The sequence below is a fragment of the Prionailurus bengalensis genome, chromosome X (genome assembly GCF_016509475.1).
Source record: "Prionailurus bengalensis isolate Pbe53 chromosome X, Fcat_Pben_1.1_paternal_pri, whole genome shotgun sequence".
NCBI classification, from domain to species: domain Eukaryota; kingdom Metazoa; phylum Chordata; class Mammalia; order Carnivora; family Felidae; genus Prionailurus; species Prionailurus bengalensis.
Window position 1 is genome coordinate 99,014,674 of NC_057361.1, and position 22,700 is coordinate 99,037,373.

The 22,700-nt window shown below is 44.6% G+C and overlaps 1 long non-coding RNA gene across 1 annotated transcript; it reads right to left on the bottom strand.

The window, feature by feature from the left end:
• Positions 1–8,252: 8,252 nt before the first annotated feature.
• On the bottom strand, positions 8,253–9,817 carry LOC122477239. The gene is made up of 2 exons (XR_006295660.1): positions 9,281–9,817; positions 8,253–8,531 (listed from the first exon to the last, which is right to left on the bottom strand). It is a non-coding gene; the product is annotated as an uncharacterized LOC122477239 (long non-coding RNA).
• Positions 9,818–22,700: the final 12,883 nt, after the last annotated feature.

The window sequence follows — 22,700 nt, forward strand, 5'->3', positions numbered from 1 at the left end:
CAAAGTCAGACACACAACCAACAGGGCCACCCAGGTGCCTCTTTCCTCTTTCATTCTTGATTTTATTTATTTGGGTCCTTTCCTTTTTCTTTTTGATCAGTCTGGCCAGGGTTTATCAATTTTGTTAATTCAAAGAACCAGCTTCTGGTTTCATTGATCTATTCTACTGTTTTTTTTCTTTTTGTTTTGTTTTGTTTTGGTTTCGATAGCATTGATTTCTGCTCTGATCTTTATTATTTCCTGTCTTCTGATGGCTTGGGGCTTTATTTGCTGTTCTTTTTCCAGCTCCTTAAGGTGTAAGGTTAGGTTATGTATCTGAGACACAACCCTCTTCCTTCTGTCTTCTTTAGGAAGGCCTGGATTGCTACATGCTTCCCCCTTATGACTGCCTTTGCTCCATCCCAGAGGTTTTGGGCTGTGGTGTTATCATTTGTGTACTTTTTAATTTCCTCTTTAACTTCTTGGTTAGCCCATTCATTCTTTAGTAGGATATTCTTTAGTCTCCAAGTATTTGTCATCTTTCCAAATTTTTTCTTGTGGTTGATTTTGAGTTTCACAGCATTGTGATCTGAAAATATGCATGGTACGATCTCAATCTTTGTACTTGTTGAGGGCTGATTTGTGTTCCAGCATGTGATCTATTCTGGAGAATGTTCCATATGCACTGGAGAAGAATATGTATTCCACTGCTTTAGGATGAAATGTTCTGAATATATCTGTGAAGTCCATCTGGTCCAGTGTGTCATTCCAAGCCATTGTGTCCTTGTTGATTTTCTGTTTAGATGATCTGTCCATTGCTGTAGGTGGGTGTTCAAGTCCCCTACTACTGTGATATTATTATCAATGAGTTTCTTTCTGTTTTGTGACTAATTGATTTATATATTTGGGTACTCCCACATTTGGAGCATAAATGTTTACAATCGTTAGATCTTCTTGATGGATAGACCCCTTCATTATGATATAATGCTCTTCTGCATCTCTTGTTACAGTCTTTATTTTAAGATCTACGTTGTCTGATATAAGTATGGCTACTCTGGCTTTCTTTTGGCGACCATTAGCATGATACATAGTTCTCCAACCCCCTACTTTCAATCTGAAGGTGTCTTTAGGTATAAAGTGGGTCTCTTGTAAACAGCATATAGATGGATCTTGTTTTCTTATCCATTCTGTTACCCTATGTCTTTTGATTGGAGCGTTTAGTCCATTGACATTTAGAGTGAGTACTGAAATATATGAATTTATTGCCATTATGTTGCCTGTAGAGTTGGTGTTTCCAGTGGTGTTCTCTGGTCCTTTCTAGTCTTTGTTGCTTTTGGTCTCTTTTTTTTTCATCTTTTCTCCCCTCAGAGTCCCCCTTAAATTTTTTTGCAGGGCTGGTTTAGTGGTCACGAACTCCTTTAATTTTTATTTGTCTGGGAAACTTTTTACCTCTCCTTCTATTTTGAATGACAGCCTTGCTGGATAAAACGTTCTTGGCTTCATATTTTTCCGATTTAGCACATTGAATACATCCTGGGGGGCATAATTATTTACAATTGTTAGATCTTCTTGGTAGATAGACCCCTTAATTATGGTACAATGCCCTTTGTCATCTCTTGTTATAGCTTTTATTTTAAAATCTAGTTTGTCTGATGTAAGTATGGCTACTCCAGCTTTCTTTTGATGACTGTAGCATGATAGATGGTTCTCTATCCCCTGACTTTAAATCTGCAGGTGTCTTTAGGTCTAAAATGGATCTCTTGTAAGCAGCATATAGATGGGTCTTGTTTTCTTATCCATTCTGGTACCCTGTGTCTTTTGATTGGAGCATTTAGTCCATTGACATTTAGAGTAAGTACTGAAAGATATGAATTTAGTGCCGTTGTGTTGCCAGTAGAATTGGTGTTTCTGGTGATGTTCTCTGGTCCTTTCTAGTCTTTGTTGCTTTTGGTCTTTTTAGTTTTGCTTTGTTTTGTCTTTTCTCCACTCAAAGACTCCACCTCAAAATTTCTTGCAGGGCTGGTTTAGTGGTCATAAACTCCTTTAGTTTAGTTTTGTTTGTCTGAGAACCTCTTTATCTCTCTCTCCTTCTATTTTGATTGACAGTCTTGTTGGATAAAGAATTCTTGGCTGCAGATTTTTCCGGTTCAGTACGTTGAATATATCCTGCCACTCCTTTCTAGCCTGCCAAGTTTCTGTGGATAGGTCTGCTGTGAACCTGATCTGTCTTCCTTTATAGGTTAAGAACTTTTTTCCCCTTGCTGCTTTCATAATTCTTTCCTTACAAGACAACTTTTCAAAAAGCCAATGTCATAAGGAAGGTGGTAAATACAGTAAAACCTTGGATTGCAAGTAACTTGTTCTGGGAGTGTTCTGCAAGATGAGTGGAATAAATTTTAATTTAAAATAAATTTTAACTTGATAAATGAGTGATGTCTTGCAATACAAGTAGTACATGATGCTGAATGTCACATGATCATAACTGAGCCAATGGTTCTTGAAATTCACTTTGATATACAAGTGCTTTGGATTATAAGCATGTTTCCAGAACCAATTATGCTCGCAAACCAAGGTTTTACCATAGATGTGTTATAGATTAAAAGAATCTGAAGAGACATAATATCTAAACACAAGTGCAATGCATGAACTAGATACTTATTCTCAAAATAGCTATAAAAGACATTTGGGTAATTGGGGAAATTTGAATATGGACTAGGTATATGATGATATTATTACATTATTGTTAATTGTTTTTAGATGTGGCAATAGCGTTGTGGTTATGAAGGAACATTTCTTTTTTGAAGAAGTTTAATGGATATATCTAGAATTATAAGTGTCATGACAGCTGTAACTTATTTTCACAAGGTTCAGGAGACAGACACAGAGAAAACAAATATGACAGCATTTACATTAAAAAAGTATATAGGTGAGGGGCACCTGGGTGGCTCAGTCAGTTGAGCGTCTGACTTCAGCTCAGGTCATGATCTCACAGCTTGTGAGTTCGAGCCTCGTGTTGGGCTCTGTGCTGACAGCTTGGAGCCTGGAGCCTGCTTCAGGTTCTGTGTCTCCCCCTCTCTCTGCCCCTAACCCACTCGCATTCCTGTCTCTCTCAAAAATAAATAAACATTAAAAAAAATTTTTTTTAAGTATATAGGTAAAAGATGTGCCAGGTTCATTATCCTAGTATTCCTTCAATTTTCCTGAGCATTTGTGATAATTTGACAATAAAAATAAATTGGGCAAGGAAAGGATATAAAAATAAGTATTTCCAGAAATGATATATGTCGCCATCATAAAACTCATTTTCAAGAAAATTATATAAAATGTCACTAATACTTGTAATACATTTAAGGGGATTTCTAAATGAATTTGAGTACTTAGTTAAGCACCAGATTTACATTCTGCAAATTATACGCCCCAACAAAGTTACTCTTGTGCCTGGGGAAGTTTGTATACAAAACTGGTTAAAACAGGCAGAGGCAGGATCACTAAAATGCTTCTAAGGGTTTTGTTCTTGACAGAGAATGCAACCAAATCCAGCAGAAATACTACATATAGCTAGTACGTGACATCTTATACCCACCACATTTCCAGAGGGAGGGGTGGTTAGGTGGCTCAGGTGGTTAAGTGTTCGACTCTTGATTTTGGCTCAGGTCATGATCTCACATTTCATGGGTTCAAGCCCTGAGTCGGACTCTGCATTGACAGTGTGGAGCCTGCTTGGTGTCGTAGACTCTAAGTCTAAAGTTCTCTTTTGGCCTGCAAAAGAGCGGATGCAGGATTAAAGTGAGAGATGGCTAATGTCTGGGAAAAGACAAGAGCCCCGAATAAGGGTCCTTGCCCCATTTTTATTAGAATCAGAAGGCTTACAAACATGGCAATGGACATGCACAAAGGGACAATGCATCTGTGAACATTAACTTGTGGACATGAGGGAAAGGGAGTCTTGAAGATATTCGTGGTTAGGGGTTTGGGTTAATACAAAACCAAATCCGGGCCCGGGGCAGTTGGGAGGAGGGTTGTTTACAGCAGACTTAAGGCAGCATCTCTGTTTACCTTAGCCAGCCTAGGGGATGAGACAGGTAGGGGGAGTAACCTCAGGGTTGACAAGGCACCTTTTGTTTTGTTAACCATCTCCATTCTGGACTGCTTTGCCTGCAGGGCAGTGGGTCCATAGTCCAATTCACCAATTTACCTAACCTGGCCCTATTCTCCTGTGAAAGCAGCTTTCTGCTATAGTACTAAATTTGGGGTGCTTTCAGCCTGGATATATAATCTTGTTATTCCTATGTATTGGGCACCTTTGTGCCGTTTCTATTTCAGGCCTTTGCCTCTCTCTATTTTGGGGGGCTCTACACCCTCTCTCACCCAAAATAGGGGTGCCTTTGTACCTCCCTAATCCTGGCACCTTTGTGCCTCCCTACTCTCGGGGTGTCTTTGCACCCCCCCTATTCTTGGAGTGCCAATCTGGTTTCCCCAAACTCAGCTGTGAGCATTTTATGGCTTTGTATTTCTTTATGCCTTGTCAACCCATTGGTGTAACCCCGGGGGATTCCTAAGATTATCCCCCACAGCTTGGGATTCTCTCTCTCCCTCTCTCTCTGCCCCTACCCATTTCTCTCTCAAAATAAACAAACTCGAAAAAAAATTTCTGGAGATAAAGATAGAAACGAAAACCATCAGGACTATAAAACCAAAGAGAAACTCACTTCTTCCAGGAGATCCAGTACAACCATTCCCTAATTTTCCCTTTTCCCATGCAGGGTTGAGATAGACAGGAACCACGACAAATACCTTTTATTTCATGCTTAATATTTAGTGTGGCTAGTAAAACAAAATACTTAGCAAGTGTTCCTTAGCTAAATAATGAGCAAACCTTCTGACAAGCAATAGGTACAAACCAAACATGGATGCTCGAAGGGGAGTATGATAATTATATGTTCATGCTAGAATTGAAAATTGCTTATATTTCAAGTATGCAATTTAAAATGGCTAAGTGATTTTTTAAAAAATCTCAATCAGCACCTGGTGCCAACCCCTCCACTCTGTCGCAAGGCCTGAGGCATGTCATGAAATAATTAAATATAATGAGAACTTCCTCAGTTAGGTAATAGGGACTTATCACTAAATTCAATTTAGTCACAAACACAAGGAACAATAAAATCTAAAGCAAACATCATATACTCAGGTTAATAGAAAAATGTCTACATTTCCAGAGCCCCACGCCAGAGGTGCTATATCCCAAGATAAGCAGGTCTGAGAACAAACTTAAATGTGTGTGTGTGTGTGTGTGTGTGCTCACATACATGTGCAGTTTGGCTTTGTAAGCCATTTGACTTCAAAGGGTGTGATATTCAGAACAATCAATGTGAAATGAAGAGTTATGGAAGCACTTTGGTTTTTGTTTTTAAGTGTTTTATTTTTCTTTATTTACATAATCTCTACACCCAACATGGGGCTTGAATTCATGACTCCAAGATCAAGAGCTGTATGGTCTTCTGACAGAACCTGCCAGGCACTCCGAAACTACTTTGAAAAGTGAAGCCCTCATTCACTTTGGGTAAGAAAATTTTATGTAGTGGCAATTTTCATTTTCCAAGTAGGAAGTCTTAACAAAAATACAGAGTTTTCTAAGTAAGTCATCAAATTGGCTGTCATGGATAGACCCTGTGGTGGCCCCTATGTTCATACCCTGTATCATCTCCACCTTGAATGTGAGTGGGATTTGTGATTTGCTTCTCACTGACAGAATATGGCAAGAGTGATGGGATGTCACTGCTGTATGTTACCTTATACAAGACTATGTGTGGGGTGTCTGGGTGGTTCAGTTGGTTAAGCGTCTGACTCTGGATTTCAGCTCAGGTCATGATCTCACAGTTTGTGAGATTGAGCCCCATGTCAGGCTCTGTGCTGATAGTGTAGCACCTGCTTGGGATTCTCTCTCTCTCTGTCTCTCTCTGTCTCTGTCTCTCTCTGTCTCTCTCTCTCTGCCTCTATCTCTCCATCAAAATAAATAAAATGAACTTTAAAAAAAGAATCAAACTTAAAGACTATGTGTTAACAGACTAGAGAGAGACACAGAGAGAGAGGGACTCCCCTTGCTGGCTCTGAAAAAGTAACCTACAATGATGTGAGATTGTCTACGGTGAGGGCCCCATGGCCAAGAATTTCAGGCAGCTTCTAGAAGCTGAGAGTGCCCTTTGGCAGAGAGGCAGCTAACAAATAGGGACCGTGGCCCCAAAACCACGAGGAAATGGATTCTGCCAACAACCTGAATGAGCTTCGGAGTAGATGCTTCCCTAGTCAAGGCTCCAGATTAGAACATGGTCTGACTGACACCTTGATTACAGGTCGTGAGAGCGTGAATGGAGGATCCCGTTAAGCTATGCTCAGACTCCTCTGACACAAAGAAATGATATAATAAATTTGCGTTGGTTTAAGTGGCTAAGTTCGGGGCAACATGTCACACAACAATAGAAAACTAACACACAGGGGTGCCTGGGCAGCTCAGTCGGTTGAGCGTCCAACTTTGGCTCAGGTCATGATCTCACGGTCGGTGAGTTTGAGCTCCGCGTCAGGCTCTGTGCTGACAGCTCAGAGCCTGGAGAGCCTGCTTTGGATTCTGTGTCTCCCTCTCTTTCTGCCCCTCCCCTGCCTGCGCTCTGTCTCTTTCTCTCAAAAATCAATAAACACTAAAAAAAAAGAAAAAAAAAAAGAAAACAACACCCAGGTTGCAATGGGCTGAACCAAAGTCTAGATGTGTGGATGCAAAAGGTCTACAATTCCCTATCATGATCTAGATCGGGGATGGCAAACACGTTTCATCTCCTCTTCCTATGCCAACTAGTGATAGCTCTCTGGATTGTCATGTGGTAGATGGAATAGTTCACCAGAGGTGTCCATGCACAAATCCCTATATCCCCTGACTCTATTACGTTACGTACCAAAAAGGACACTTGGCAGATACAGTTAAGGTTATGGACCTTAACAGAGGGACACTATCCTGGGTTAGCTGCGCGGGGCCGGTCTGATCACAGAAGCTTTTAAAAGCAGAGAACTTCACCTGGCCAGAGGCAACAGACATGTGGGAAAAGGAGCAGGTGGAGAGATGCAGATTGTGGGCGGGGCTCCACCAGCTGTTGCTGAAGGAAAGCCATGTGAAAAGCGTGAGAAGGAATGAGAGCAGTTTCTAGAAGCAAAAACTGCCTCTCGGCTGACAGACGACAAGGAAATGAGGTCCTTAGTCCCCAAACTATAAGGAACTGAATTTAGCTAAAAACCTACATGAGCTGGGTGGTGAATTCATCCCCAAAACCTCCTGAAAGAAATGCAGGCCTGTTGACGGCTTGATTTCAGCCCTGTGACATTTTTTTTTAATGTGTTTTCACTTTTGAGAGAAGAGTATGAGTGGGGAAGAGGAGAGAGAGAGGGAGACACAGAATCCAAAGCAGGCTTCAGCCTCCGAGCTGTCAGCACAGAGCCCGATGCGGGGCTCGAACTCACGAACTGTGAGATCATGACCTGAGCCGAAGTCAGACTAACCGACTAACCGGTTAAGTCAGATGGCTTAACGGACTAAGCCATCCAGGCACCCTGTCAGCCCTGTGACATTGTAAACAACGGATCCACGGAGCGACAGATTACCTAGACTGCTGACCTACAGAACCGGGAGATAAGAAATTCGTGTTGAGTGACTGAGTTTGTGGCAGTTTGTTATGGCAGCAATGGCAAGTTAATACAAGCTGTGTTCGAGAGGATTCCAAGGCCATATCTGGGTACTGTGGGAAAGCGCTCATCGACTCATCAAAGATATGTGCCATGGAAGCAACATACGGGTGGCTTACATGGTTCTTCATTTGTCCCCCATGATCTACATGCTGTGCTCAGGGGTAGAAATTACGTAGCTATCGTTTCTGTTTGGAGAGCCCTGCCCCAAGGTATCTGTAAAGGCTTGTCCTCTCGCTTTCTTCTGGCCTCTACTCCAAACCAATTCACCAGGAGGTCTTTACTGCACATTCTAACTAAAATTTCGTCTCTTCCCCCTCTCCTGGAAACATTTTACACCATGTCCCTGCTCCATGTTTCCCCTTTAGCTCTTACCACCTCGTAATATCCTTATTTGCTTGGCTCATTGCCTGTGTCCCCACCGGTAGAAAGTAAGCTCCGTGCCGACAGAGGTGTTTGTGTCTTTGGTTCGACGCTGTATTCCCAGAACCTACAACAGGTTATGCCAAGAGCATAAATGATGAAATAAAGAAATAAAAGAAATAAAATTACCGTTAAAATGAAGAGGCTTTTTTCTTCTAGTTTGTCAAGTTCACACATCCCAACATCCTACGGTCATCTCCTGTGGAGGGGCTCTAAGGGGGGGGTCGGTTGGCACAGAATACAGAAGGCATAACTGTGGCGGGCACGCATGCCCATGGTGGAGCCATCACAGCTGGCAGCATGAATGGGAGCCAAGGTCAGCACACCCCCATCAGGTCCCAGGAGGACTGGAGGAGAACGTGGTCATAATACGCAAATGATTCCTCTGGCACTAGTCCTTTCCCCTGGAAGGAAGCAGAACGTGTGACAAAGTTGGACGTCTTCCTGGCCAGTTCGGTCCCTGGTGCTACAGCACAGGGAAACCCTTAGGATTCTGGGCCAGTTCAGTGGCTTAGCCATGTAGAGCCTTCTTCTCACTCCAGGCTCCAACCAACTGTGGCTGTACTTTGCTTAAATGCTCTAAATAACCAGATTAACCCATCTAGGAGATGTGGGCCACAGACACTAAGCTCATGAAAAGAAAGGCTAGAATGTTCCCCAGGATGATGGGATTTATAGCAGGTTTACAAAGCAAATGGCCAGCACTACAAAATGACACTTGTGGGAGAGCCTGGGTGGCCCAGTCGGTTAAGCGTCTGACTCTTGGTTTCGGCTCAGGTCATGATCTGTTTTGTGAGTTCCAGCCCCATGTCATGCTCCACGCTGACCACGTGGAGCCTGCTTGGGATTCTCTGTCTCCCTCTCTCTCTCTGCCCCTTCCCCACCCGTGTTGTCTCTGTCTCTCTCAAAATAACTGAATAACCTTAAAAAAAAAGCACTTGCCCTGTGGAGGACTGCTGATTTCAGGGTCAGCAGAGGTGGATTTAGATTTGTGTACCCCTAAAGTGAGATACAAGCATCATTCTTGCTGGATACAGAAAACAGATTAAGGCCTGGCTGCAGGCCTGGGAATGTCCTGGTGAGCCTCTTCAATGAAGTTCTTGAGAAGCAGGTTCCCATTGGGAAGTGAGCTTCCAGACGAGTAAGCACTTACCTGACTACAGGTAGCCACAAAGGGCACTTTGGTTTGGGGCAGTTGAGGCAGTGAACTTGGTCGTCCATGATCTGGCTTCCAAAGTAGTCTCTCAAGGGGTGCCCAGGTGGCTCAGTCGGTTGAGGGTCCGACTCATGATTTTGGCTCAGGTCGTGATCCCAGAGACATGGGATTGATCCCCACGTTGAGCTCTGCGCTGAGTGTGGAGCCTGCTTACGTTTCTCTGTCTCTCCCCATTGTCTGCGTGCTCTCTCTTTCTAAAATAAAGTTAAAAAAAATATTCCAAAGTAGTCTTTCAAACAGGCTCTGCCGTGTACATGCATTCACTGACCAGCTTGAGCCGGAAACTGATATTACCTGGGTACATTTTCTGTTAAAGCACTTTTTTTTTCGGATTTTGATCAAAGTCCAAGACTACTTGGAACAGAATCAATAATCACACCACATCTGGCACAGCTCTGTCATGTGCATCTTCTTCTGGACTTTTCCATTGCTCCTCCAATGCCTAGTTCCCTTTTGGGAGGGGCTGGGACTGTCCTTTTCTTTTCTTTTTTTTTTTTTAATTTTTTTTTTTCAACGTTTATTTATTTTTGGGACAGAGAGAGACAGAGCATGAACGGGGGAGGGGCAGAGAGAGAGGGAGACACAGAATCGGAAACAGGCTCTAGGCTCTGAGCCATCAGCCCAGAGCCCGACGCGGGGCTCGAACTCCCGGACCGCGAGATCGTGACCTGGCTGAAGTCGGACGCTTAACCGACTGCGCCACCCAGGCGCCCCGGAACTGTCCTTTTCTACACGTTCCCCTGAGCACCCATCTTGAGCTCAAAGGGAGAGATCATGTTCAGATATGCGAGGGTCCCTTCCTTAAGAAATTGCACCCATGCAGACAGGACTGCTCTCACATTCTTTCTGCAGATTTTCTAAGTGCTGGAAGAAAGCAATTAGCTGCAAGAAATAAGGACACTGGGGGTGCCTGGGTGGCTCAGTTGGTTGAGCGGCCGACTTCGGCTCAGGTCATGATCTCATGGTCCGTGGGTTCGAGCCCCGCGTCGGGCTCTGTGCTGACAGCTCGGAGCCTGGAGCCTGTTTCGGATTCTGTGTCTCCCTCTCTCTGACCCTCCGCTGTTCATGCTCTGTCTCTCCCTGTCTCAAAAATAAATAAAACGTTAAAAAAAATTAAAAAAAAAAGAAATAAGGACACTGGTAAATTTGGAAAAGAAAGAATATGTTGCTTTCAACTCCTGACTCATAACTAAAAAAAAATTGTTATTCCTGAAACTCTCTGAAAATTGATTCTGTCACTTCTGTGACATCCTGTGCTGCAGAAGGAACTAATCATCTTATACCTCTGCTTAGAAATGTTTGCCTGGCCTGGTTGGCTCAGTCAGTGGAGCATGTGACTCTTGATCTCAGGGTCGTGATTTCGAGCCACACGTTGAGCACGGAGACTACTAAAAAAAGAAAAAGAAATGAGAAATGTCTGCCTCAGTAAAGTCATATGATACAAGAAAGAAACATGATAAAAACAAGACATGATTCAAAGACTCTACATGCATTGAGGACATTAAAAAAATTTTTTTAACATTTATTCATTTTTGACAGAGACAGAGCATTAGCAGGGAAGGCATGGAGAGGGAGACACAGAATGTGAAGCAGGCTGCAGGCTCTGAGCTCTCAGCACAGAGCCCGATGTGAGGCTCGAACCCATAAACCACGAGATCATGACCCGAGCCAAAGTTGGACCCTCAGCCAACTGAGCCACCCAGGTGCCCCTAGAACAGTTTAGATAAGAACTATAGCAATGAGGGATTTTTCTTCATTTCTTTGCTTTATTTAATTTAATTTAATTTATTTATTTAAAAAAAATTTTTTTTCAACGTTTATTTATTTGTGGGACAGAGAGAGACAGAGCATGAACGGGGGAGGGGCAGAGAGAGAGGGAGACACAGAATCTGAAACAGGCTCTGGGCTCCGAGCTGTCAGCACAGAGCCCGACGAGGGGCTCGAACTCATGGACCGCGAGATCGTGACCTGGCTGAAGTCGGACGCTTAACCGACTGCGCCACCCAGGCGCCCCAACTTTGCTTTATTTTAAAATGTATCGTAGGGAGGCAAAAGAGAACTGGGTTGGTAGTAGAGTGTTTCTGATTCACTACAAGCCTGTCCTTTAGATACTCTGGAATAATTATTAGAAATAGAAAGATAAAAAATACTGCTATCATGCTTACACCCATTACAAGTGCCCAAAAGGGTCTGACTCATAGGAGAAGGTCACATTTCTCAAGTTTAAGCAATCAAAGTAAAAAGCCTTTGTTTCTTCCTTAAAAGTGGTCTGATTAGGGGCACCTGGGTGGCTTGGTCGGTTAAGTGTCCGACTTCGGCTCAGGGCATGATCTCACGGTCCGTGAGTTCGAGCCCCGCATCGGGCTCTGTGCTGACAGCTCAGAGCCTGGAGCCTGTTTCAGATTCTGTGTCTCCCTCTCTCTCTGCCCCTTCCCTGCTCATGCTCTGTCTCTCTCTGTCTCAAAAATAAATAAACATTAAAAAAAATTAAAAAAAAAGTGGTCTGATCAATTTAATTTGGAGGGCACCTGTGTGGCTCAATCGGCTGAGCTTCTGACCCTTGATTTCTGCTCAGGTCATGATCTCATTATTCATGAGTCTCTGGGCTGACAGCATGGAGCCTGCTTGGGATTCTCTCTCTCTCTCTCTCTCTCTCTCTCTCTCTCTCCCTCTCCCTCTCTCTCTCTGTCCCTTCCCCACTGGCTTGCTCACCTTCTCTCTCTCTCCCTCAAAATAAATAAATAAACTTGAAAAAACCTTTAATTTGGAAAGGGAATATGGAGGATTTTAAACAGAGAGATTTACAGTATTTTCCAGCAGAACAACTGTGATTAGAAAGGTTTTTTTTAAGGCAAATGTATAAAAATATACCTTCTGCGGGACAACGTTCTTTAAAAAACTGATGATATAAAATTAACAAGGAGTGGGGCACCTTTGTGGCTCAGTCAGTTGAGCATCCAACTCTAGCTTGGGTCATGATTTCATGGTTCATGAGTTCTGATGAGGGAGCGTGGGGCAAGCTGATGGCAAAGTACATGCTAACAGCACCGCCCCTCCCCCCCCCCCCCCCAGGAGTATGTGTGCTATTCCTCGGACACTCCTGGCTGCCCAAGGACAGGGGAAAGGAAAGAAAGCAGATAGTTGGCCGATAGAGATGACAGTCATGCAGGACAGGAGTCTCCTTCAGTTCACGGATAACTTAGAAAACTGCAAGAAAAAGGCAATCTTCTCCATAGCCTCATCTCCAGAAACCTACAGATTCCGTCTCCTGAGGCCCTAATATCACCCTCACCAAGATGGAAGGGGGTTTAAGTGCCAGCCATGATGATGTGGGAAACTAAGGCAAGTGAGAAATTAAATTCCCTTACTGCCTACAGCCCACTGACAAGTCCTTGAGGCCAGCAGAGTGACCTCCCTCTAGGAGCTCAGCTGCCTCGATGATGACACTTTGCTAGGGGCAAAAGGGAATCTTGGGTTAACATTATCCTGACGCCCCAGGATCCTGTAAATCTACTGTACCATATGAAAATTCCTTTGGAAACTTCCTTTATCTCAACTCCCCGGAGATATATGCTGGCAATCATACTCCAGGCTTCTGGCCCCTGATATACATCTGAGGGGTCTCATGACTGAGGCTTTACTAAATGGTAATACATTGCATTTTCCTACCAGCAGCTGGCCCCCCAAGATCCTGGAAACCTTGCTTCCAAAATTCCTTAGAAACTTATGCTGTTCCTGACCCCCCTCCTAACCTGAGGGTATCTAATCAGTTACTCGTCACAACCCCAGTGCAGCTCTTTTGCCCACGGGTCCTGTCCCCATGCTTTCATAAAATGACCTTTTTGCACCGAAGATGTCTTCAAGAATTCTTTCTTGGCCATCAGCTGTGAATCCCAACATCACCCCAAGACCTCACCAAAACCATCAGACACGCTGGGCTTTGTCCCCCACTGCTTCTCCCCGGGCAGACATCTGGTGAGGACACTGCCTGGAAAGAAGGTAGAGGCTTCAGCCTCTGGGGGAGACGAAGCCTCAGAGAAGCTCACCTGAGGAAGAGGACGGGCGTGCTCCCGGGGGAGGCGGCACAACACCTCCCTGATGGTGATGAGAAGTGACCCTCTGCTTTGCTGTAACCACCCACAGTAATAAAGACAGAAAAGGTAAAGTGGGAGGGCCAAGGAGGGACCAGCTGCCCTACACACACACACACACACACACACACACACACACACACCTTGGCCCAGTCTTTCCCTAAGGGTCTAATCCAGGAACCGAGCGAGAAGGGGGCTGCCGGCTACATGGAATGTATCTGCTGGGGCGTCAGCTCCACTTAACGGGGGCTGGAAGGAAACAACTGGCTGCCGGAGCATAGGAGACAAAAATCCCCAGTAGTGTGGGAGGTGGGGATTCCTCCCGGAGGAGGCTTCACCCTGGGTCACATACACCTGGGTGAGGTGGCGTTTCTGGTGTGGGGGGCTGCCCAACCGAAGGTGGGCCTCGTGCCGACCCAGGCCGACTCAACGGAAAACGTTAGCTGAGGCCTCCTCTCCCTGTCCCGTGTCAGTACGTGGTCCTTCGGCCGCATGGGTATGTGGTCTAAAAAAGCCAGCGCTTGGAGCCCAGTTTGGGGGGACCCAAGTTTCCCGGAGGTCAAATCTGCATGAACATAAGCCAAAGCACAAAGCGGGCCAACTGAAGAATCGGCTGGTACTGATGAGGGAGCATGGGGTGGGCTGAGGACAGAATGCAAGCTAGCATCCCCACCCCCACCCAGGTGGGGTATGTGTGACATTCCTCAGGTACTCCTGGCTGCCCAAGGACAAAGGAAAGGAGAGAAAACAAATGGTTAAGTGATAGAGGTCACAGTCATACAGGGCATGAGTCCCCATCAGTTTGCAAATATCTTAGTAAATTACAAGAAAAAGGCAATCTTGGGGTGCCTGGGTGGCGCAGTCGGTTAAGCGTCCGACTTCAGCCAGGTGGCGATCTCGCGGTCCGTGAGTTCAAGCCCCGCGTCGGGCTCTGGGCTGATGGCTCAGAGCCTGGAGCCTGTTTCCGATTCTGTGTCTCCCTCTCTCTGCCCCTCCCCCGTTCATGCTCTGTCTCTCTCTGTCCCAAAAATAAATAAACGTTAAAAAAAAAAAAAAAGAAAAAGGCAATCTTGTCAATAGCCTAATGTCCAGAAACCTATAGACTCAGTTTCCTGGAGCCCCAACATCACCCCTCCATAATGATGTGGGGAACAAGGGCAGGAAGGCAATGGCAGGTAAAATTAAATTTCCTTATGACCTGCAGCCCATTGACAAATACTTGAGGCAAATACAGAGTATAACATTTCTCCAGGGAACCCTGCTGCCCTAATGCCAATGCCTTACTAGAGGGAAAAACAACCTTAGCTTGACAACAGCAAGGCCTCCGGTATCTTAGGAATCCTCTTTAGCACATCAAAGTCCCTCTGGAGGCCTCCCTTTTGTCTTGACCTCCCCAACTCCAGAGTATATAACCAGCCACTCTTGACAACCCCAGTGCAGCTCTTCCTGCCCAAGGGTCTTGGTCCCGTGCTTTAATACAATCACCTTTTTGCATCAAAGACGTCTTCAAGAATTGTTTCTTGTACGTCGCCTCCAGAACCCCCACCATCATCCCAAAACTTCATCATATGGTGCCCAGCTTGGGGCTACAAGTCCTTCCATCTGGACTCTGAGCTGGTGCAAACCCCAAAAGAGAAAGAGTACTTTCTCTTTTCTCCCTTTACTCTCATTCCAGGGGCTTTTCGAGGAGGATGGTCTTACCGGAACACTTTCATGTCAATTGCTCCGGCCGCAATCCTCTAGCCCGTGGCTACTCTATGGGGAGGAGAAAGCCTGCCTTTTGGCTGGTAGTACCCTCCCAGGAATGGTAATAAGACCCAGAAACTTGATGCCCTCTCTTTATTCCTGTCCTTATAAAAAGTTGTCTGTCTTGGGCACGGGACAGCCACCTAAGTCACTAGGAAGGCTGCCAATCTTAAGACTCCCATGTGCGGTTTCCTCCTCATTGGTCTAACGTGATCCCCTCCACATCTCTGGTCTAGCCGCTTCTGGCCGAGAGACCTCCACTGGGAGCCGGCCGAAACCAGTACCCCATTGAATGGAAACCATAGGGGGACTGTTTTCTAGGGAAGTTGGCTATAAAGACTAGGTGTTGGAATGTCGCTTAGATTATGATGGATTTCCATCTTTACTGTTTTCCGTCAGTGTCCTCTACTAACTACTTAAATTATAAAATTGTGTTATCCCTCCTTGTAAAACTTTTCTAGTGTTTTCCATGGTTAAAGACGGAGGTTTCTTCTCTGCCTTCTCAGCAAGGCTAACTCAGGTCCATACACCGGGCACCCATCTGTAGCCTAGGATGCAATGGGGAAGCGGCGGGATGCTAGTATCCCTCCTCAGGAGCCCTTAGTGGCTGGTCAGCAGTCATAACGATTTCATTCGAGGGATGCCTCAGGTTGCTTTGACACCTCAGGAACCTCTGACATATCCTGTATGTGGGACGCCACCAGGGAGTTGGGGGATTCTCCTGGTAATGGACCTTCACTACTTCTCTCTCTCTCTACTTTTCTCTCTAGGAGGAGCATGGGAGCATCTCTTTGGTCCCCAAGGGTTCTCCTTTGAGATGCCTTTTAACCACTGGAGACAATTTGGATTGCAAAATGTAGACAAGGACTGATCTCCTGTAACACTGCATGGCCTTAAACAGGGCAAAGGAACACAGGTACCCTAGGTCTAGCCTTCACGGCTCTAAATCAGGACCCAGACCAAAAGGCCTCTTGCAGAGAGGCTCTGGACCTCCCACCATCACCCCAAAACCCCATCAGTACTAGTGTTGTATATTTCTAAGGCTGGTTGCATAAAACAACTCTTACTGTATTTGCAAGATAGAGAGGGGGGCGTCCACTAACATTTTCTTCAGACAAACACGTTATTGTCTCAATTATATGTGGAATCTAAAACAAAAACAAAAACACCCCAAACTGCTACAAAAAGAGATCAGACTTGTGGTTAGCAGGGGAGGTAGGGAGGGGGAGCTGGACAAAGGTGTTCAAGAGGCACAAGCTCGCTCTGTAAGGAAAGGAAGTACCGGGTGCAATGCACAAGGGCCGTCTATAGGCAGCCCTGCAGGAGGGAGGATATGGAAGCTGGTAAGAGGCTCAGTCCTAGCAGCTGTCATCACAAACATCGTTTTCTTTGTTTGCATCTATAGGAGATGCTGGATGGTGACTAACTAACTTATCGTGGTAATCACCTCACGACACATGTAAGTCACATTATTATGCTGAACCCCTTAAACTTATACAGGGCTGCGTATCAATTGTATCTTCATAAAAAGGGGGAAATTTTTCTTCAAGAATTCATGCGTCGAGTTTGGAGACGGAGGAGAACATGATGTCTTTTTTCTGATTTGTTTCCTGTGGCTCCTTTTCCCTTCAGAACTCCATTGAGAGAGCACTAGGCAAGCCCGGGGGGGCGGAAATCAACTCAGCCAAATTCACCAAACTGAAGGGTTTCTTTTCCTGAGCTTTGCTTTGCCGGCCTGACAAAGCAGAGAGGCCCGGGCCTCCCAAGCCCTGGCCAGACCTGCCTGGGAGCCCCGTGCCCGGTCTCCGGGGCCCGCTTTGTCCGGCTGCCTGTCTGGCCTCCCCAGGTCCACCTGTGCTCGACCTTTCCATCTCAAACCTACTCACACTCTCTGCAGCAAGGCTAATAAACCCACTCTGAGTTTTCCTTTTCTGCTTTATTTTCTCCTTATTCTATTTTTTTTCTCCAAATTATCCTTTGATACAATTTAGGGTTTTCTATGGTCACAAACAATCCTCCCTTGATCCATTGACCCACAGATCAGCCATCACTGACTAAGCCAATGAAAAAGTATTTGGAATTAATACATGGAAGAATCCAGCCTGAGGTAATAGCCAGCCCCCATCAGTGACAAGTTCCAGACAAGGTCTTCAGCATAGGTCACAAAAAGGAAGATAAAAATTTGAGGTGTTAGAAATTTCTCAGAACCTTGACTCTTGCATTTGGTAGTTACAGAATTTTGAATGTGACCGATATCCCTAAGGCATAATTCTCCCCTAACATTTCTACCTTTGTTAGGTGGGTGGAACTTTGCTTGAAATTGTTGTTTTTTTTAATTTTTTTTAACGTTTATTTATTTTTGAGACAGAGAGAGACAGAGCATGAATGGGGGAGGGTCAGAGAGAGAGGGAGACACAGAATCTGAAACAGGCTCCAGGCTCTGAGCCATCAGCACAGAGCCTGACATGGGGCTTGAACTCACGAACCACGAGATCATGACCTGAGCCGAAGTCGGACGCTTAACCGACTGAGACACCCAGGCGCCCCTGCTTCAAATTGTTTTTTATAGTCTGTTTCCTCTAACCTTCAAGGTACTCCTCGCTGTTTTAAGAATTAAAATCGACAGGAAAAAAAGAATTAAAATTGACAGGAGACAGACTAACAGGAGAATCAAAATTACATATATGGGGAGAAGCCACCATAAACATGAGAGATTTCAGACAGATAAAATGAGGTATAAATGTCCTTCTGGACTAAGGAGGAGGAGTGAGGAGTCTGGGCTTCAGAGGGAAGGAGGACAATTCACAGGAAGAATGGAAAGATGTTTGGTAAACAAATCTTTATGGGTCATAGAGACAATGGGACTTAGAGAAGAATTTTAACAAACAGATTTTACTAACTTCCTGCCTACCACCCCTAGTTCATATTATAATGTAGTTGTCCTTGGTGACTGCTCCTTTCCTGGAGCGGGTGCTCTATCTAAATTCTTTTTCTTTTTTTTAAATGTTTATTCACTTTTGAGAGACAGAGAAAGACAGAGCAGGAGCAGGGCCAGGGCAGAGAGAGAGGGAAACACAGAATGTGAGGCAGGCTCCAGGCTCTGCGCTGTCAGCACAGAGCCCGATGCAGGGCTCAAACCCCACAAACTGTGAGATCATGACCTGAGCCGAAGTCGGACGCTTAACCGACTGAGCCACCCAGGCGCCCCTCTAAATTCTTTTAAGCAATTAGTGGGAAGGTCTTCCCCCCACCCCAGCCCTAAATCCCAAATATTCTCTTCTAGGTTTTTTTCTAAAGTTTTTAAGTTTTCCTTTTAAGCCCATGATGCATTTTGAGTTGACTGTTGCATAAGAAGTGAGCTCTGATTCAAGGTCAGCTTTTTACCTTCGGAGGTCCGACGGCTTCCGCATCACTTGTTTAAAAGTCTACCTTTTCTCCATGAAATTGCTTTTGCAGCTTTTGCAAAAATAATTTGAGCATATATGTGTGAGTCTGGTTCTACTGATTTATGTTTCTTTCCTTCTGCCAACACCACACTTTCTAAATTTCATTAAGTATATAATAAAACTTCACATCTGGTAGAATAATTCCTCCTCCTCTTTTTTTTTTTTTTTTTTTTTTAATTCTTTTAGCTCTGGGGATGCCTGGCTGTTTGAGGAGTCCTGACTTCAAGCCCCACGTTGGGCGAAGAGCCTACTGAAAAAAAAAATTCTTTTAGCTCTTCTGGGTCAATTGTCTTCCCATATAAATTTTAGAACGTCCTAGCCTATGTCTGCAACAAACATTGCTGGAATGTTTATAGGAATTGCATTAAATGTACAGATCAATGTAGGGGAATTTGAGGGTTACTGTTTCACTTTCATGAGTTATTCACTCACTCATCCCCTGACCTCTGGGGAAACGATGTGTTTGATAGTCTAGATTTTCTATTATTTTCCCCTAAACCACGTTATGGTTTCTTCTAGTTACATTACTGACAGATTGTGTCCTTTTGGAGCACACGTCTGTCAGTTTTCCCTTTCTTTCCAGGGAGAATCTCCTGGTCCAGGTGTATGCTCTTTCATCCTAAAATGTGGCTTATGTTTTCTGTGGGAATCCTGGTGTCTTGTCCAGTGCCCCTAACTTGGGTGGAATAAACTCCCGCATGTGTCTCCACGGCGGTGGGCACAGCGGGACTCTTAGCTCATGTCTTTTCACCGTCCAGCTGTTGCCTTGCACCTGCACTCTTTGGATTTTAACTCCACACATGTACAATTTAGGAGTCTCTCAAGAATTTGAGAGAAGTTTGGGGCACCTGGGCGGCTCAGTCGGTTAAGCATCTGACTCTTGATCTCAGCTGAGGTCTCCATCTCAGGGTCCCGAGTTGAAGCCCCATGTTGAGCGTGGAGCCTACTTAAAAAAAAAAAAAAAAAAAAGAACTTGAGAGAAGCTTCTATGCAGATTTGAGAGCTTCCCTTCCTTCGCTCCCCATAGAACCTCCCTTTCCTAGTTTATCCCCGACATTCGCAGCCATCCTAACACCCCCTGAACGCTGTTCTCTGCCTGCAAAGACCATGGAGACTCCAGCTTTGCTCAGTTTCTATGGCCACATGCCACACAGCATGGGGGTTATTTTGGGGCAACAAACCTTGCAGATGGGGATGTGAACTATTCCCTTCTTCCCATGGCCTGATCCCTTTCAATTTCTGCCTCCTTTAGGTCACTCCCTAATGCCTGCAAGCAGTTTTTCACTTTTGCCAGAATTTATACTTGTTATTGGCAAATGGGTTAGTTGGACATAAGCCAGTCCACCATCATCCTCTTTCTTCTTTTTTCTCCTTGTGAATTTTATGTTTTTAATCTTTTTGCTTAATGTTTTATTTTTATTATTTGAGAGAAGGTGAGTCGGGGATGGGCAAAGAGAGAGGGTGACAGGATCTGAAGGGGGCTCTATGCTGACAGCAGACAGCCCAATGTGGGGCTCGAATGTGATGGGGTTTTGGGGTGATGGTGGGGTGGTCTGGAGCCGATGGCCAGGTAAGAATTCTTGATGTTTTGGTGCAGAAAGCTGATTTCATTAAAGCATGGGGACAGGACCCGGGGCAGGGTAGAAAGGGCTGCACTGGGGTTGTGATGAGTAACGGATTAGATACCCTCAGGTTGGGGGGGGGGGTTAGGTTTCTAAGGAATTTTGGAAGCAAGGTTTCCAGGATCTTGGGGGGCCAGCTGCTGGTAGGAAAATGCAATGTATTACCATTTAGTAAAGCCTCAGTCATGAGACCCCTCAGATGTCTATCAGGGGCCAGAAGCCTGGAGTATGATTGCCAGCATATATCTCCGGGGAGTTGAGATAAAGGAAGTTTCCAAAGGAATTTTCATATGGTACAGTAGACTTACAGGATCCTGGGGCGTCAGGATAATGTTAACCCAAGATTCCCTTTTGCCCCTAGCAAAGTGTCGTCATCGAGGCAGCTGAGCTCCTAGAGGGAGGTCACTCTGCTGGCCTCAAGGACTTGTCAGTGGGCTGTAGGCAGTAAGGGAATTTAATTTCTCACTTGCCTTAGTTTCCCACATCATCATGGCTGGCACTTAAACCCCCTTCCATCTTGGTGAGGGTGATATTAGGGCCTCAGGAGACGGAATCTGTAGGTTTCTGGAGATGAGGCTATGGAGAAGATTGCCTTTTTCTTGCAGTTTTCTAAGTTATCCGTGAACTGAAGGAGACTCCTGTCCTGCATGACTGTCATCTCTATCGGCCAACTATCTGCTTTCTTTCCTTTCCCCTGTCCTTGGGCAGCCAGGAGTGTCCGAGGAATAGCACACATATCCCACCTGATGGGAGGGGGGGGGGCAGTGCTGTTACCCTGTACTTTGCTGTCAGCTTGCCCCACACTCCCTCATCGTATCCCCCCTGAACAATTTTGACCCTTAAACCTTTATGGTTGCTGAAGGTGGAAGGTCTCGTATTCTGTAGCTTCTTTCTGCTGAGTAAGGACGTAGAGATGTCCCTACCTTTATGGGTCAATACTGGTCAGGGAACATACAGGGGAGTTAAGGTGGAGGCAGCTGAATCCAAGGCAGACAACGTGGATGCACCTTCTTGAGTAGAAAGGATCATCTGTTGGCTTGAAGTTCCTGCAGTGATGGAGTCTTGGCACCAGGCAGAGAGACAGAGACATGGGAGAAAACAGCCGAAGATAATGAGAATAACCAGAAAGATTAGCCCAAATAAAAGTCCTTTGGTAGTTGACAAAAATCCTCTAGTCTAGGAGTTTAACCAATCACGAAAGGGAAGAGAGGGATTGTTTAAAGTGCCAATTCGAGTATTCATGGCAGTTAGAAATCCAAAAACATTTTTGTGGTCATCTGGAATGTATACGCCGCATTTCCTTTTTATGACAGCTCAAGTTCCACCTTGTACAGCAGCTAAAACATCTAATGCCATTCTATTTTGTAGAATGGCTGTATGCATATGAGGTATTTTAGCATTTAATAATATAATGTTACTTTGAGAGCCACTTAAGTCCTTCACTGTGTAGCAGGTGGTGTTTAGCCATCATATAGACTCTATTTAGTAAGCGATTAGGTAATTAATAAGAGGTCCCTTTACAGAAATAAGAAAAATATAGGTTAGTGGTTAGAGCAAATTAGAAACCCAGTGTCTACCAGTGAGATTTTTAGATGTGAGGCTTGAAGCATCCTCAGATGGGAGTGGGAACAGGCAGCTGGAATCAAATTGGTCGTTCTGGTTTGTAACTCAAATGTCTGGGGTGATCCTTTTGAACGACCCATCATGAGAAGGAATTGTGAATAGAAATTGGGAAAGGGGAATGAAAAAGAAAGGTACAACCATTATTTCCACTTGAAGAGAAGTTTGAGGTCTTCTACAGGTTTACGGGAATAGGAAGGCACATTAGTTTGCTCATTGATTTCATGTAAAGGGGGTACAAGTTTTATTTAGATACGGGAGCCCATGAAGACTGCTCCTCTAACTTGACTGCAGTGGGAGTACATAATATGACCCAATATAGACCCTTCCATTTTAGAATTAAATCCCCTGTTGTATTGGGCTTTCAATCCTTTAAATAAACCAGGTCTTTTGGGTTTATGTGGGGTGGGTTTCTAGTAACTGTCAGATCAGGTTTAGGGAGGGTATGGTTTGCATACTGAGAGATTTATGAATTAGCCTCAAGTGAATAATTTAATAAAGCACCATAGTCTTTATCTATTTATCTATTACAGTGAGAAAAGTCTTTTTATGTACAATTGTTGGAGGAACCCATCCCATTTCCAGTTGTTTAAATAGAATGCCCATGGGGTTATTATTCCCACAGAAAAACAAGCAAGACAATTGTCCGTACCTGTACTTACTGGGACAATTTTTCTGAAGTTGTCTAGTTTAGGCAAACAACAAACATTTAAAGACAACCAGAACTAGAATTTAACATCCCTATGGTACATTATTGAAACAGTTTTTCTCTCTTAAAAATCCTCATTTCCAGAGACAGCCAAATCAAGACTAATTCTTTTGTAAAACAAAT